The sequence below is a fragment of the Tursiops truncatus genome, chromosome 2 (genome assembly GCF_011762595.2).
Source record: "Tursiops truncatus isolate mTurTru1 chromosome 2, mTurTru1.mat.Y, whole genome shotgun sequence".
Taxonomy (NCBI): domain Eukaryota; kingdom Metazoa; phylum Chordata; class Mammalia; order Artiodactyla; family Delphinidae; genus Tursiops; species Tursiops truncatus.
This window is the reverse complement of record NC_047035.1, coordinates 176,288,131-176,304,067: the sequence shown is the minus strand read 5'-3', so window position 1 is coordinate 176,304,067 and position 15,937 is coordinate 176,288,131. Positions and strand designations below refer to the sequence as shown.

Genomic DNA, 15,937 nt, shown 5'->3' with positions numbered 1-15,937 from the left:
GAAATGTCTACTTAGGTCTTCTGCCCATGTTTTGATTGGCTTGTTTGGTTTTTTTGGGTATTGAGCTGCATGAGCTGCTTGTATATTTTGGAGATTAATCCTTTGTCCGTTGCTTCGTTTGCAAATATTTTCTCTCATTCTAAGGGTTGTCTTTTCATCTTGTTTATGGTTTCCTTTTCTGTGCAAAAGCTTTTAAGTTAACTTATGTCATATTCACTTATTTTTATTTTCATTGCTCTAGGAGGTGGGTCGTAAAAGATCGTGCTGTGGGTTCCGGTTCCCAGTGCCTCACCCCCTCCCCACCTCTTGCACCCGCCAAACTTGATGTGACCCAGTCCGACGCTGCGGCTGCCCCCCCACAGCCCCTCACCCCGAAGTGCCCAGCTCCCCTCGCCCCTTCCCACCTCCGCTCCACCCCCGCAGCATGAGCAGCCCAAAGCCAGGCGGCAAGCACAGCACCAGCACGGGCTCGGGCTCCAGCGGCACCCCGGAGGAGGAGGAGGTCCGGACGTGGGCTCCCTGTGCATATTAAACCCAGAGAACTCTACCTGCTCTTCAGGCCATTCAGGGGTATGAAGGGTCCCTGATCAAGCTCACATGGAGACAGCCTGTTGGTTCTGTGATCTTTGACAGCCAGGCAGGAACAGAAGCAGCCAAGAATGCATTGAATGGTATTCGCTTTGACCCCGAGAACCCCCAGACCCTGAGGCGAGAGTTTGCCAAAGCCAACACCAAGATGGCCAAGAACAAGCTAATGGCTACACCAAATCCCACCAATGCTCACCCCGCCCTAGGAGCACACTTCATCGCACAATACCCCTATGACCTGATGGGGGCCACTCTGATTCCCGCATCCCTAGATGCCTGGGCCCCCTACCCTCTGTACACCACAGAGCTGACCCCAGCCATCTCACATGCTACGTGTACCTACCCAGCCACCACTGCTGCTGCCGCTGCCGCCTTACATGGTCAGGTGCACTGGTACCCTTCCTCTGATACCACCCAGCAAGAATGGAAATATCGTCAGTTCTGTTAGTTCTTCAGTCTGGTCACCACGGCTCGAAGCCCCCGCCCCAGTGGGGAGGAAGCCACCCTGAGCTTCCACTGCCCCCAGGCGGCCCGTGCAGAGCTGCTGCTTCCCTCCAAAGACTGAGTTTTAAGCCCGACTCAGTGGACTGTTTTGTTTCCTTTCTCTCCTTTTCCTCAGCCCTGTCCTGCCCCAAAGCCCCTCTCCAAGGCCTCACAGCAGGATTCAGGGGCCTTCTCACCAGGACACCCAGACCCAGCTCGGAGGTCTCGTTGGGACTCAGCAAGGCCTGACCCCCAGTCCAAATTTGTTTCCACAGCCCCGCCTCAAAGAAATGAGGCGTTTAATTTTGCATGTTTTCCTGGCATGAATTAAGACACTTAAACTGGTATATATGTGAGTGTACAGTTTGTTCTCACATTTTGTCACCATAGCAACAAGTCCTGCCCACTAATGGTTCATCATTCCCTGCCCCTCTCCCCTCACCCCCTCTCCTGCACCCACCCTGCTTCAGTGTGGACCAAGTCTTGCAGCCAGTTCCGCCCGGCGGCTGGTGCCCTCCATATCCACACACTTCCAGGCTGAACAGGAAGGACCAACCAGCCAAGACAGCGTTTTCTTGGTCATTTCAAATCGGGGTCCTCTGCTTCCTCCCTCTCAGATGGGCCAACAGCCATTAGGAAAAGCCTTTCTCTGCCCAATTTCGCTTACCTCTCCACGGCGCACCCCACCCTTGCCATGGCTCCTCATTATTTCCAAACTTCAAAACCAACCAAAAAGTGAAAGTATTTTTGTACCCTGTGTAACGAAATATTTATGCAACATAAAGGATTTTTCGTGTGTGTGTGCAATTAATTATTGAAGAGACCTTGTCCGCCCTGTCCGATAAGTTTAACATTTTAGCTTGAGGCATAAAGAAGAAAAGGGTTTCCGTTCTCCAGCAGTGAGCCTTAGCGTCAGCCATTAGTTTAAGAAAAATGAAGGAAAATTGTGCAATTTTTTGTTTCGTGAGCACATCAGTGCATTGCCTTTGGCTGCAGCTGTGGCTGTCTTGCCATTTTCAGACCTGGGAGACAAGGTGGCTATTGTAATTGCTGATCCTGTGAGCATGTGAGACTGGATAATATATGGAATGCAAAATTTAAAAATCATCAAAAAAAAAAGACCTTGCTGTGATTTATGTTATAGAGAGTTTTTCCAGTTTTCCTCTAAGAGTTCTACAGTGTCTGGCCTTACATTTAGGTATTTAATCCATTTTGAGTTTATTTTTGTGCATGGTGTTAAGGAGTGCTCTAATTTCATTCTTTTACATGTAGTTGCTCAGTTTTCCCAGCACCAACTATTGAAGAGACTGTCTTTTCTCCATTGTATATTCCTGCCTCCTTTGTCATAGATTAGGTGACCATATGTGCGTGGGTTTATCTCTGGGCTTTTTATCCTGTTCCACCGATCTGTATTTCTGTTTTTGTGCCAGTACCATACTGTCTTGATTACTGTAGCTTTGTAGTATAGTCTGAAGTCAGGGAGCCTGATTCCTCCAGCTCTGTTTTACTTTCTCAAGATTGCTTTGGCTATTCGGGGTCTTTTGTGTTTCCATAAAAATTGTGAAATTTTTTGTTCTAGTTCTGTGAAAAACGTCATTGGTAATTTGATAGGGATTGCACTGAATCTGAATCTGTAGATTGCTCTGGGTAGTTATAGTCATTTTCACAATGTTGATTCTTCCAATCCAAGAACAAGGTATATCTCTCCATCTGTTTGTGTCATCTTTGATTTCTTTCATCAGTGTCTTATAGTTTTTTGCATACAGGTCTTTTGCCTCCTTAGGTAGGTTTATTCCTAGGTATTTTATTCTCTTTGTGGTGATGGTAAATGGGATTGTTTCCTTAATTTCTCTTTCTGATCTTTCATTGTTAGTGTATAGGAATGCAAGAGATTTCTGTGCATTAATTTTTTACCCTGCAACCTTACCAAATTCATTGATTAGTTCTAGTAGTTTTCTGGTGGTATCTATAGGATTTTCTATATATAGTATCATGTCATCTGCAAACAGTAACAGTTTTTCTTCTTCTTTTCCAATTTGTACTCCTTTTATTTCTTTTTCTTCTCTGATAGCCATGGCTAGGACTTCGAATACTTTGTTGAATAACAGTGGTGATAGTGGACATCCTTGTTTTCTTCCTGATCTTAGAAGAAATGCTTTTGGATTTTCCACCATTGAGAATGATGTTTGCTGTGGGTTTGTCATATATGGCCTTGTAGGTTCCATCTATGCCCAATTTCTGGAGAGTTTTTATCATAAATGGGTACTGAATTTTGTCAAAAGCTTTTTCTGCAACTATTGAGATGATCATATGGTTTTTATTCTTTTATTTGTTAATATGCTGTATCACATTGACTGATTTGCATATGTTGAAGAATCCTTGCATCCCTGGGATAAATCCCACTGGATCAGGGTGTATAATCTTTCTGATGCGTTGTTGGATTCTGTTTGCTAGTATTCTGTTCAGGATTTTTGTGTCTATGTACATCAGTGCTATTGGTCTGTAATTTTCTTTTTTGTGTGTGATATCTTTGTCTGGTTTTGGTATCAGGGTGATGGTGGCCTCGTAGAATGAGTTTGGGAGTGTTCCTCCCTCTGCAATTTTTTGGAAGAGTTTGAGAAGGGTAGGTGTTAATGCTTCTCTATATGTTTGATAGAATTCACCTGTGAAGCCATCTGGTCCTGGACTTCTGTTTGTTGGAAGATTTTTAATTACAGTTCCAATTTCATTACTTGTAATTGGTCTGTTTATGTTTTCTACTTCTTCCTGGTTCAATCTTGGAAAGTTGTACCTTTCCAAGAATTTGTCCGTTTCTTCCAGGTTGTCCATTTTATTGGCATATAGTTGCCTGTAGTAGTCTCTTATGATCCTTTGTATTTCTGTGGTGTCAGTTGTAATTTCTCCTTTTTCATTTCTAATTTATTGATTTGAGTCCTCTCTTTTTTTTCTTGATTAGTCTGGCTAAAGGTTTATCAATTTTGTTTATCTTCTCAAAGAACCAACTTTTTGTTTTATTGACCTTTGCTATTCTTTTCTTCATTTCTATTTCATTTATTTCCACTATGAACTTTATGATTTCTTTCCTTCTACTAACTTTGGGTTTTCTTTGTTCTTCTTTGTCTAGTTGCTTTAGGTATACAGTTGGATTGTTTATTTGAGATTTTTCTTCTTTCTTGAGGTAGGATTGTATTGCTATAAACTTCTCCCTTAGAACTGCTTTTGCTGCATCCCATAGGTTTTGGATCAACATGTTTTCGTTGTCATTTGTTTCTAGCTATTTTTACATTTCTTCTTTCATTTCTTCAGTGATCCATTATTTAGTAACATATTGTTTATCCTCCATGTGTTTGTGTTTTTTACAGTTTTTTTTCCTGTAATTAATTTCTAATCTCATAGTGTTGCTGTCAGAAAAGATGCTTGATATGTCTTCAATTTTCTTAAATTTACTGAGCCTTGATGTGTGACCCAAGATGTGATCTATCCTGGAGAACGTTCTGTGTGCACTTGAGAAGAAAGTGTATTCTGCTGCTTTCAGATGGAATGTCCTATAAATAACAATTAAGTCTATCTGGTCTAATGTGTCATTTAAGGCTTGTGTTTCCTTACTTATTTTCTGTCTACATGACCTATCCATTGGTGTAAGTGGGGTGTTAAAGTTCCCCACTATTATTGTGTTACTGTCGATTTCCCCTTTTATGGCTGTTAGCATTTGCCTTATATATTGAGGTGCAACTATGCTGGGTGCTTATATATTTACAATTGTTATGTCTTCTTCTTGGATTGATCCTTTGGTCATTATGTAGTATCTTTCCTTGTCCCTTATAACAGTCTTTATATTTTGTCTGATATGAGTATTGGTACTCCAGCTTTTTGTTTTTGTGGTACGCGGGCCTCTCACTGTTGTGGCCTCTCCCGTTGCGGAGCACAGGCTCCAGACACACAGGCTCAGCGGCCATGGCTCACGGGCACAGCCGCTCCACGGCATGTGGGATCTTCCCGGACCGGGGCACGAACCCGTGTCTCCTGCAACAGCAGGCAGACTCTCAACCACTGCGCCACCAGGGAAGCCCTCCAGCTTTCTTTTGATTTCCATTTGAATGGAATATCTTTTTCCATCCCCTCACTTTCAGTCTGTATGTGTCCCTTGGTCTGAAATGGGTCTCTTGTAGACAGCATATATATGGGTCTTGTTTCTTTATCCATTCAGCCAGTCTGTGTCTTTTGGTTGGAGCATTTAATCCATTTACTTTCAAGGCGATTATCGATATGTATGTTCCTATTACCATTTTCTTAATTGATTTGCGTTTGTTTTTGTATGTTTTCTTCTTCTTTTGTGTTTCCCACCTAGAGAAGTTCCTTTAGCATTTGTTGTAAAGCTGGTTTGGTGGTGCTGAATTCTCTCAGCTTTTGCTTGTCTGTAAAGCTTTTGATTTCTCCATTGAATCTGAATGAGATCCTTGCTGGGTAGAGTAAGCTTGGCTGTAAGTTCTTCCCTTTCATCAGTTTAAATATATCCTGCCACTCTCTTCTGGCCTGCAGAGAGTGATTTTTCTAATGAAAAATCAGCTGATAACTTTATGGGGATTCCCTTGTATGTTATTTGTTGCTTTTTCCTTGCTGTTTTTAATATTTTTTCTTTGAATTTAATATTTGTTAGTTTAATATGTGTCTTGGTATGTTTCTCCTTGGATTTATACTGTATGGGACTCTGTGCTTCCTGGACTTGGGTGGCTATTTCCTTGCCCATGTTAGGGACGTTTTTGACTATAATCTCTTCAAATATTTTCTCAGACCCTTACTCTTTCTCTTCTTCTTCTGGGACCCCTATAATTCGAATGTTGGTTTAATACTGTCCCAGAGGTCTCTGAATTCTTTTCATTCTTTTTTCTTTACTCTGCTCCTCAGCAGTTATTTGCACCATTCTATCTTCCAGCTCACTTATTTGCTCTTCTGCCTTAGTTATTCTACTATTGATCCCTTCTAGTGTATTTTTCATTTCAGTTTTTGTGTTGTTTGTCAGTGTTTGTTTCTTCTTTTGTTCTTCTAGGTCTTTCTTTAAACATTTTTGTAATTTCTCAATCCATGCCTCCATTCTACTTCTGAGATTTTGGATCATCTTTACTATCATTACTCTGAATTCTTTTTCAGGTAGGTTGGTATTTCCTCTTCATTTATTTGGTCTTGTAGGTTTTCACCTTGCTCCTTCATCTGTTACATATATATATATTTTGTCATCTTATTTTTTTGATGGGTGGGGCTTTATTCCTGTCTTACTGGCTGTTTGGCCTGAGGCCTCCAGCACTGTAGTTTGCAGGTAGTTGGGTAGAGCCAGGTCTTGGTGCCAAGATGCGGACCTCTGGGAGACCTTGCTCTGATTAATACTCCCTGGGGTCTGAGTTTCTCTGTCAGTCCAGTGGTTGGGACTTGGCGCTCCCACTGCTGGAGCTCAGGCCCAACCCCTGGCCTGGGTACCTAGATCCTGCAAGCTGTGGTGCAGCCGGTTGCTCAGGGGTTTCTCCTGTCCCCTTAGGTGTCTGTGGCCCCCCACCAGTGCCTGGTAGGTGCCCTAGTTGTGCAGAGACAGGAACCCTGCATCCTCCTAGTCCACCATCTTCACGGGAAGGGTTTAATGCTAAGGCTGGTGCAGCATGACCTTGATTCTCAGTGAAACAAGGGTTTTCAGGAAAGACTGAGGTGGGGTCAGACCTCCTAAGGCATTGGTGGTGGGAACAATATTTAGCACTCTTAAACTGCAAGGGAGCTGCATTCCACCTATGCCACAGGGCACTAGTGAGATTCCAGCTTGATGTGGTTTCCAAGCCTAGCTAAGCAGCACCTAGCTAAGCAGACCAGTTTGCTCCAAAAGGCATCGTCCATTCAGTGCCAAGGAAGAAAGTGTGGAAGGGACAACCTTTGGCTTAAGTGCCTGTCCTTGGGTTGAAGAGTCATCCCCACCACATGGTGTCCAGTTAGCTCAAGATTTGGGTTGCCAGACTGAGCAAATGTAAATATAGGATGCCCAATTAAATCTGAATTTCAAATAAAAAACAACAAAAATTTAGTATTTAGATACACCTCACACAGTATTTGGGATATGCTCAGACGTATCTGTTTATCAGAAATTCATATTTAGCTGAGAATACTTTAGCTGAGAATATTTAGCTGGCTACTCTATACATGATCCATCAATTATACATGCTTTTAACATAGCTTTAGATGCCCAGGACCCAAACTGCACAGCTTATTGTATTAAGGAGCAGCCTATAGTAGAAGAATGATTTTCACTAGGGTTCTAGGAGTCCAGTTATCAGAACCAGCTTTGATCTTCCAGCTGAAGCAGACATGGGGAATGAAAGAGAAACCACCCCAGAAGCAAGTTTCAAAGGCTTCTGCACAGAGTCACTGTAGCACAGCATTGAAAATGCCTGTTCACTCCTACACAGAGAGGCAAATGAAATGTTTCTCTTACTTATTCTCCCATGCAGTCTTTTCTCAGAGCACATTCTAGGAAATGGGTTTGTGTAAATGTTGTGCAAGTCTTCCCAGCAAAATTCTTTTTAGCTTACCTTCCAGTTAACTTCCTGGAACAATAAATACTGGAGCCCGGGGAAAAGAAAGAAGAGGAGGGGGAGGGGGAGGGGGGGAAGGAAGGAAGGAAGGAAGGAAGGAAGGAAGGAAGGAAGGAAGGAAGGAAGGAAGGAAGGAAGGGAAAGAAAAGAAAAGAAAAGAGAAGAAAAGAAAAAAGAAAAGAAAAGAGAAAATGCCTGTTCACTCGAGAATGCCAAGTATGACCCTGGACAGAGCCACACTCATCCCAACATTGAGTGGCCCAAAGGGAAAATTAGAAATGAAGACGACTGAATATGTTGGATGAGGAATGAAGGTTCCATAATAAAACTCAGTGCCCGGGACTGCATCATTACAAAAACATTAGTAAGAGCATAGCATTTCTTAAAATGCCACTTTTGAAAGGGGATACAGTATATATAGGTGGCTTTCTCCCCTAAGTATGTTAATGCATGGTGCCAAACTTACCCTCTTGCTAGAAATTTTTTTTTCCAATGGAGTTTAAACTCCCAGGTTGTAAACACTGGTCAACTGACGTAGGCTAACCATACTATTTGGTGTATTGAATCAAAATTTTCTCCATTCTTTCCCTCTTCAGACACAAGTAAGTTGTTGCTTTGGGCTTTGGCAACAAGCACTAGGTTCTGGGAACATGATTTTCTCTGGGATAATTGTACTTAGGGTCTGCAGTTGGCTTGCTTCCTAAATTTGGCAGCTTTAAAGCCAATGCCCCAGTGGGCCTGAGTACTGCCCTACCAAAGCCACCTCTGGTTATGTGGGCGCCAGCGGCCACCCACATGGATGCCTGTGCCCCTGCTGGCCTGAAATGGCATATGTGCTTTGGGGCAGCTTCAGGAGCAGAAACTGGTGGAAGAAACACACACAGAAGTGGGGCTGACACAGCGGATCCAGAGACATACCTAGAGCTTGGGAAAAAGAAAGGCTTTGGAGGGTGCCCTGGGGAGGCAGTGGTTGGCTGTAGCTCACTGTGGAATCATGGGCACTGCTTGCAGAGGCCCCAGGAAATTTCTTTTCTTTTTTTTTTTTTTGTTGTTGTGTTGTGTTTTGTTATTGTTGTCTTATTTTTATTCTTTAATATATTTTTACTTTTCTATTTTTATTTTTTCTTGTTTTGTTCTTTTTTTGTTTGTTTTCTGTTTTTCTTTTTTGCTACTTTTTGTTTGTTTTGTTTGTTCTTATTGTTTTTTGTTGTGTTTTGTTTTTATCTTTTTTGGTCATTTTTGTGTGTTTGTTTCTGTTCTCTTTGCTTCTTGTTTAGTTAGTTTTTTGTTTTGTTTTGTTGTCTTGTTTTTCTTATTTGTTTTGGTTTTGTGGATTTTTTTGTTTGTTTTCTTGTTTTTTGCTTTGTTTTGTTTTTGTTTTTATTTGTTTTTGTTATTTGTCTTGGGGTTTATGTACTTTCTTTTTTTTTTTGCCATGCCATGTGGCTTGCGGGGTCTTGGTTCCATGGCCAGGGATTGGGCCTGACCCCTGTGGTGGGAGTGCTGAGTTTAGGCCACTGGATTGCCAGAGAATTCCTGGCCACAGGAAATATTAATCAGCTTGAGCTCTCCTGGAGGTCCCCAACACAGCACCAAGACCCAGCTTCACCCAGCTGCCTGCAAGCTCCGGTGCTGGATGCCTAGGACCAAACAACCAGCAAGACAGGAACACAGCCCCACCCATCAGCAGAAATGAGACGACAGAGAAATATGTTACAGATGAAGGAGCAAGGTAAAAACCTACAAGACCAAATAAATGAAGAGGAAATAGGATATCTACCTAAAAAAGAATTCAGAGTAATGATAGTAAACGCAATCCAAGATCTTGGAAACAAAATAGAGGCATGGATTGAGAAGATATAAAACTATTTAACAAAGACCTAGAAGAACTACAGAACAAGCAAACAGTGATGAACAACACAATAAGGGAAATGAAAAATACACTAGAAGGAATCAGTGGTAGAATAACTGAGGCAGAAGAATGGATAAGTGAGCTGGAAGATAGAATGGTGGAAATTACTGCCATGGAGCAGAATAAAGAAAAAAGAATGAAAAGAAATAAGGACAGAATCAGAGACTTCTGGGACAACATTAAACGCAACAACATTCGAATTATAGTGGTTCCAGAAGAAGGAGAGAAAGAGAAAGGGTCTGGGAAAATACGTGAAGAGATTATAGTAGAAAACTTCCCTAACATGGGAAAGGAAATAGTCAGTTAAGCCCAGGAAGCACAGAGAGTCCCATACAGGATAAACCCAAGGAGAAACATACCAAGACACATATTAATCAAACTAACAAAAACCAAATACAAAGAAAAAATATTAAAAGCAGAAAGGGAAAAGCAATAAATAATCTACCAGGGAATCCCCATAAGGTTATCAGCTGATTTTTCACCAGAAATTCTGCAGGACAGGAGAAAGGCAGGATATATTTAAAGTGATGAAAGGGAAAAACCTACAACCAAGATGACTCTACCCAGCAAGGATCTCATTCAGATTCAATGGAGAAATCAAAAGCTTTACAGGCAAACAAAAGCTGAGAGAATTCAACACCACCAAACCAGCTTTACAACAAATGCTAAAGGAACTTCTCTAGGTGGGAAACACAAGAGAAGAAGAATACATACAAAAACAAACGCAAATCAATTAAGAAAATGGTAATAGGAACATACATATCGATAATCGCCTTGAATGTAAATGGATTAAATGCTCCAACCAAAAGACACAGACTGGCTGAATGGATTAAAAAACAAGACCCATATATATGCTGTCTACAAGAGACCCGCTTCAGACCTAGGGACATGTACAGACTGGAAGTGGGGGATGGAAAAAGATATTCCATGCAAATCGAAATCAAAAGAAAGCTGGAGTAGCAATACTCATATCAGATAAAATAGACTTTAAAATAAAGACTGTTATAAGAGACAAGGAAAGATACTACATAACGACCAAAGGATCAATCCAAGAAGAAGACATAACAATTGTAAATATATAAGCACCCAGCATAGTTGCACCTCAATATATAAGGCAAATTCTAACAGACATAAAAGGGGAAATCGACAGTAACACAATAATAGTGGGGAACTTTAACACCCCATTTACACCAATGGATAGATCATCTAGACAGAAAATAAACAAGGAAACACAAGCCTTAAATGACACATTAGGCCAGATAGACTTAATTGTTATTTATAGGACATTCCATCCATATAAATTGTTATTTATAGGACATTCTGCTGAAAGCAGCAGAATACACTTTCTTCTCAAGTGCACATAGAACGTTCTCCAGGATAGATCACATCTTGGGTCACAAATCAAGACTCAGTAAATTTAAGAAAACTGAAAACACATCAAGCATCTTTTCTGACCACAACACTATGAGATTAGAAATTAATTACAGGAAAAGAACTGTAAAAAACACAAACACATGGAGGATAAACAATATGTTACTAAATAATCAATGGATCACTGAAGAAATCAAAGAGGAAATCAAAAAATACCTAGAGACAAATGCCAACAAAAACACGACAATCCAAAACCTATGGGATGCAGCAAAAGCAGTTCTAAGGGGGAAGTTTACAGCAATACAATTCTACCTCAAGAAACAAGAAAAATCTCAAATAAACAACCTATCCTTACACCTAAAGCAACTAGACAAAGAACAACAAAAAAAAAACCAAAGTTAGTAGAAGGAAAGAAATTATAAAGATCAGAGCAGAAATAGAGATGAAGAAAACAACAGCAAAGATCAATGAAAGTAAAAATTGGTTCTTTGAGAAGATAAACAAAATTGACGAACTTTTAGCCAGACTCATTAAGAAAAAAATGGAGAGGACCAAAATCAATAAAATTAGAAATGAAAAAGAAGTTATAACGTACACCACAGAAATAGAAAGGATCATAAGAGATTACTAGAAGCAACTATAGACCAATAAAATGCACAACCTAGAACAAATGGACAAATTCTTGGAAATGTACAACCCTCCAAGTCTGAACCAGGAAGAAATAGAAAATATGAACAGAGAAATCACAAGTAATGAATTTGAAACTGTGATTAAAAATCTTCCAGCAAACAAAAGTCTAGGATCAGATGGCTTCACAAGTGAATTCTATCAAACATTTAGAGAAGAGCCAACCCTTCTGACACTGTTCCAAAACAACTGCAGAGGAAGGAACATTACCATGCTCATTTTCGAGGCTACCATCACACTGATGCCAAAACCAGACAAAGATATCACAAAACACAATTGCAAGACCAATATCACTGATGAACATAGATGCCAAAATCCTAAACAAAATACTAGCAAACCAAATCCAACAACACATTAAAAGGACCATACACCATGATCAAGGGAGCTTTATCCCAGGGATGCAGGGATTCTTCATTATATGCAAATCAATCAATGAGATACACCATTAACAAACTGAAGAATAGAAACCATGTGATCATCTCAGTAGATGCAGAAAAAGCTTTTGATGAATTTCAACACCCATTTATAATAAAACCACTCCAGAAAGTGAACTTAGAGGGAATCTAACTCAACATAATAAAGGCCATATATGACAAACCCAAAGCAAACATCATTCTCAGTGGTGAAAAACTGAAAGAATTTCCTCTAAGATTAGGAAGAAGACAAGGATGTCCACTCTCACCACTATTATTCAACACAGTTTTGGAAGTCCTAGCCACGGCTATCAGAGAAGAAAACGAAATAAAAGGAATCCAAATTGCAAAAGAAGAAGTAAAACTGTCACTGTTTGCAGATGACATGATACTATACGTAGAACATCCTAAAGATGTTACCCATTTACCCATTTACCATTTACCATGCCCATTTACCATTGCATCAGAAAGAATAAATTACCTACGAATAAACCTACCTAAGGAGGCAAAAGACCTGTACTCAGAAAACTATAAGATACTGATGAAAGAACTCAAAGATGACACAAACAGATGGAGAGATATACCATGTTCTTGGATTGGAAGAATCAGTACTCTGAAAATGACTCTACTACCCAAAGCAATCTACAGATTCAGTGCAATCCCTATCAAATTACCAATGGCATTTTTCATAGAACTAAGACAAAAAAATTTACATTTAGTGTGGAAATACAAAAGACTCTGAATAGCAAAAGCAATTTTTGTTCTAGATTTTTTTCTTAAATTTTTTTTTTAATTTTATGTTTAAGCAACACCGCATTCCATGCAGGGTCTTAGTTTCCCAGCCAGGGATTGAACCCATGCCCCCTGCAGTGGAAGCGTACAGTCTTAATCACCGGACTGCCAGGGGAGTCCCGCAAAAGCAATCTTGAGGAAAAAAAAAGGAGCTGGAGGAATTAGCTCCTTGACTTCAGACTATACTTCAAAGCTACAGTAATCAAGACAGTACGGTACTGGCAGAAAAACAGAAATATAGATCAATGAAACAGGGTAGAAATCCCAGAGATAAACCCATGCACATATGGTCACCTAATCTATGACAACAGAGGCAGGAACATACAATGGAGAAAAGACAGCCTCTTCAATAAGTGGTGCTGGGAAAACTGGACAGGTACATGTAAAAGAATGAAATTAGAACATTCCCTAACACCATACACAGAATTAAACTCAAAATGGATTAAAGACCTAAATGTAAGGCCGGATACTATAAAACTCTTAGAAGAAAATATAGGCAGAACACTGACATAAATCACAGCAAGATCTTTTATGACCCACCTCCTAGAGTAATGAAAATAAAAACAAAAATAAACAAATGGGACATAACTTTTGCACAGCAAAAGAAATCATAAACAAAACAAAAAGACAACCCTCAGAATGGGAGAAAATATTTGCAAATGAGCAACTGACAAGGGACTAATTTCCAAAATATACAAACAGCTCACGCAGCTCAATATCAAAAAACCAAACAACCCAATCCAAAAATGGGTGTAAGACCTAGATAGAGATTTCTCCAAAGAAGACATACAGATGGCCAACAAACACATGAAAAGCTGCTCAACATCACTAATTATTAGAGAAATGCATATCAAAACTACAATGAGGTATAACCTCATACCAGAATGGCCATCATCAAATAATCTACAAACAATAAATGCTGGAGAGGGCATGGAGAAAAAGGAACTCTCCTACATTGTTGGTGGGAATGTAAATTGATACAGCCACTGTGGAGAACAGTACGGAGATTCCTTCAAAAACCAAAAATAGAGCTACCATATGACCCAGCAATTCCACTCCTGGGCACATACCTGGAGAAAACCAGAATCTGAAAGGATGCATGCATCCCAGTGTTCACTGTAGCACTATTTACAATAGCCAGGATATGGAAGCAACCTAATTGTCCATCAGCAGAGGAATGAATAAAGATGTGGTGGGGCTTCCCTGGTGGCGCAATGGTTGAGAGTCTGCCTCCTGATGCAGGGGACATAGGTTCGTGCCCTGGTCCGGGAGGATCCAACATGCCATGGAGCAGCTGGGCCCGTGAGCCATGGCCGCTGAGCCTGCACGTCCGGAGCCTGTGCTCCGCAACGGGAGAGGGCCACAATGGTGAGAGGCCCGCGTATCACAAAAGAAAAGAAAAAAAAAAAGATGTGGTACATATATATGATGGAATATTACTCAGCCATGAAAAGGAACGAAATAGTGCCATTTGCAGAGACGTGGATGGACCTAGAGATTGTCATACAGAGTGAAGTAAGTCAGACAGAGAAAAACAAAAATTGTATAATATTGCTTATATATGGAATCTAGAAAAATGGTATAGATGAACTTATTTGCAACACAGAAATATAGTTACAGATGTAAAGAACAAAGTTATGGTTGCCAAAGGGGGAAGTGGGGGGCTGTTGGGATGAAGTGGGAGATTGGGATTGACACATATACACTACTGATACTATGTATAAAGTAGATAACTAATGACAACCTACTGTATAGCACACGGAACTCTACTCAGTGCTCTGAGGTGCTCTAAATGGGAAGGAAATCTAAAAAAGAGTGCATATATGTATACGTATAACTGATTCACTTTGCTGCACAGCAGGAACTAACATTGTAAAGCAATTATACTCCAATAAAAATTAATTAAAGAAAATAAAGCCAATGTTGTGATATTCTTACCTTTCATTGAACACGTTGGGCTTTTCAAAGGCAGGGTATATGAGAGCCTAGTTCAACCTGTGGTATGAGGTGAGCCACACCTTCCAGAGGACATCCCAGTCTGCAGCTGCTGACCAACACTCACTCTACCCAGGCACTGAGGACCGTCTAGTGATAGCAAAATCAGACATTAGGGAGAAAGAAGAATGTTAAACTTCTATTTCTCTGGACTTTTAACACACAAGGGCAAAAACTTTTAGATATTTTCTTTTGGGCTATAACAAGAATTTTGGATTTTGATCTCTTTAGGATTTAATCTTCAAATTTTAATTTGTCAGGAGGAAATTCATAATGGGATGGGGTTTATATTCAAATTTGAAGCAACACTATATTATTGGAAATTTACTATTTAACTAAAATAATAAGGTATTTAATACAAATACATAATGGATTATCTCCATATCATTGAAGAACCTCTGACAATATGGGTGGATGTAATTGGGCTGGAAAATAGAAGAAGGAGTGAGTATTCAGCCTTGAATACAGATTGCCCTAAAGAAAAGAATTTATATATTTAAACTACTCTAGACCATATTAAAGGATTCAAAGCTTGTTAATTAATTTAATGAAGCTGGCTTTATCTTAATATCAAAATCTGATATAAGGATAACAAGTAAAGACATACAGCCAGTTCTTGTTATTTTCTATAAAACTGTCATAACACTGAATTAGTTAATACTGAACTCCTAGGAGAAATACATGGTCAGGTTCCTGTGAGACTCTGATCATAACATTTTGTCAACTGATCGGTGCATAAACTTGTTTTATGTGTGTTTATGTTTAGAGAAACCTTGTTTAATATATATCGTTGATTCATTAACACTGAACTCACAACCAACTCATGCTTATAACTCATGCCTGAATGAAGCTTTTCTAATACACAGATTTTCTCTTTAAGGCACATCATGGCCTTTTTGCACCTTGGCACATTGGATGACACTTCAGCACTATGCTTAGGTGTCATTTTAAACAGCAAAATCATCAACAAAAAGCACAAAAATACAAAAGCATGGCACTAAATATACCATGACAAGGACAATTGTTTACAAAGTGTTGCTTTGTTCAATGTCAGCTGGGAACTTGAGCATCAGGTGACTCAAATTTTTTGCCTCTTTGCATATGTCTGTGAATGATGGAGAAAGCAC

At 40.0% G+C, this 15,937-nt stretch overlaps 1 long non-coding RNA gene and 1 pseudogene across 2 annotated transcripts in view; one reads left to right on the top strand and one right to left on the bottom strand.

Moving 5' to 3' along the window:
* Window positions 1-15,937, bottom strand: part of LOC141278125 (uncharacterized) — a 55,120-nt gene that overhangs the window by 20,117 nt on the left and 19,066 nt on the right. For both annotated transcript variants that reach the window (XR_012330468.1, XR_012330469.1), the window contains exon 2: window positions 14,754-14,900. This is a non-coding gene — a long non-coding RNA (uncharacterized lncRNA). The remainder of the gene's footprint in view (window positions 1-14,753; window positions 14,901-15,937) is intronic.
* Window positions 168-1,201, top strand: LOC117311244 (RNA-binding protein with multiple splicing 2 pseudogene; annotated as a pseudogene).